Source organism: Apodemus sylvaticus, chromosome X, assembly GCF_947179515.1.
Source record: "Apodemus sylvaticus chromosome X, mApoSyl1.1, whole genome shotgun sequence".
Lineage (NCBI taxonomy): Eukaryota > Metazoa > Chordata > Mammalia > Rodentia > Muridae > Apodemus > Apodemus sylvaticus.
In genome coordinates this window covers 57,593,682-57,596,040 of record NC_067495.1, presented here as the reverse complement: position 1 = coordinate 57,596,040, position 2,359 = coordinate 57,593,682, and positions in this window count along the sequence as shown.

The following is a 2,359-nucleotide window of genomic DNA, read 5'->3' as shown; positions in this document are numbered from 1 at the left end:
CCCATAAGCCCCCTTTAATCCCCCTGTCCTCCCACCCACACCTTCCCACTTCCCTGTTCTGGTTTTGCCCTATACTTCTTCACTGAGTCTTTCAAGAACAAGCGGCCACTCCTCCTTTCTTCTTGTACCTCATTTGATGTATGGATTATGTTTGGGGTATTCCAGTTTTCTAGGTTAATATCCACTTATTAGTGAGTGCATACCATGAGTCACCTTTTGAGTCTGGGTTACGTCACTTAGTATGATGTTTTCTAGCTCCATCCATTTGCCTAAGAATTTCATGAATTCATTGTTTCTAATGGCTGAATAGTACTCCATTGTGTAGATATACCACATTTTTTGCATCCACTCTTCTGTTGAGGGATACCTGGGTTCTTTCCAGCATCTGGCAATTATAAATAGGGCTGCTATGAACATAGTAGAGCATGTATCCTTATTACATGGAGGGGAATCCTCTGGGTATATGCCCAGGAGTGGTATAGCAGGATCTTCTGGAAGTGAGGTGCCCAGTTTTCAGAGGAACCGCCAGACTGATTTCCAGAGTGGTTGTACCAATTTGCAACCCCACCAGCAGTGGAAGAGTGTTCCTCTTTCTCCACATCCTCTCCAACACCTGCTGTCTCCTGAATTTTTAATCTTAGCCATTCTGACTGGTGTAAGGTGAAATCTCAGGGTTGTTTTGATTTGCATTTCCCTAATGACTAATGAAGTTGAGCATTTTTTAAGATGCTTCTCCGCCATCCGAAGTTCTTCAGGTGAGAATTCCCTGTTTAACTCTGTACCCCATGTTTTAATAGGGTTGTTTGGTTTTCTGGAGTCTAACTTCTTAAATTCTTTATATATATATTGGATATTAGCCCTCTATCTGATGTAGGATTGGTGAAGATCTTTTCCCAATTTGTTGGTTGCCGATTTTTCCTTTTGATGGTGTCCTTTGCCGTACAGAAACTTTGTAATTTTATGAGGTCCCATTTGTCAATTCTTGATCTTAGAGCATACACTATTGGTGTTCTGTTCAGAAATTTTCTCCCTGTACCAATGTCCTCAAGGGTCTTCCCAGTTTCTTTTCTATTAGCTTCAGAGTGTCTGGCTTTATGTGGAGGTCCTTGATCCATTTGGATTTGAGCTTAGTACAAGGCGATAAAGATGGATCAATTTGCATTCTTCTGCATGCTGTCCTCCAGTTGAACCAGCACCATTTGTTGAAAAGGCTATCTTTTTTCCATTGGATGTTTTCAGCCCCTTTGTCGAGGATCAAGTGGCCATAGGTGTGTGGGTTCATTTCTGGATCTTCAATCCTGTTCCATTGATCTGCCTGCCTGTCACTGTACCAATACCATGCAGTTTTTAACACTATTGCTCTGTAGTATTGCTTGAGGTCAGGGATAATGATTCCTCCAGAATTTCTTTTGTTGCTGAGAATAGTTTTAGCTATCCTGGGTTTTTTGTTATTCCAGATGAATTTGTTAATTGCTTTTTCTAACTCTGTGAAGAATTGAGTTGGGATTTTGATGGGTATTGCATTGAATCTGTATATTGCTTTTGGCAAAATGGCCATTTTAACTATATTGATTCTGGAGATCCACGAGCATGGGAGGTTTTCCCATTTTTTGAGGTCTTCTTCCATTTCCTTCTTCAGAGTCTTGAAGTTCTTGTCGTAAAGATCTTTCACATGTTTGGTAAGAGTCACCCCAAGATATTTTATATTGTTTGTGGCTATTGTGAAGGGGGTCATTTCCCTAATTTCTTTCTCAGCCTGCTTATCCTTTGAGTATAGGAAGGCCACTAATTTGCTTGAGTTGATTTTATAACCTGCCACTTTGCTGAAGTTGTTTATCAGCTGTAGGAGCTCTGTAGTGGAGTTTTTTTGGGTCACTTAGGTAGACTATCATGTCATCTGCAAATAATGATAGTTTGAATTCTTTCTTTCCAATTTGTATCCCTTTGACCTCCTTATGTTGTCGAATTGCCCGAGCTAGTACTTCAAGTACAATATTGAAAAGATAAGGAGAGAGGGGGCAGCCCTGTCTAGTCCCTGATTTTAGTGGGATTGCTTCAAGTTTCTCTCCATTTAGTTTGATGCTGGCTACCGGTTTGCTGTATATTGCTTTTACTATGTTTAGGTATGGGCCTTGAATTCCCGTTCTTTCCAAGACTTTAAGCATGAAAGGATGCTGAATTTTGTCAAATGCTTTTTCAGCATCTAATGAAATGTCCATGTGGTTTTTTTCTTTGAGTTTGTTTATGTAGTGGATTGCATTGATGGATTTCCATATATTAAACCAACCCTGCATTCCCGGGATAAAGCCTACTTGATCATGGTGGATGATCGTTTTGATGTGTTCTTGGATTCGGTTGG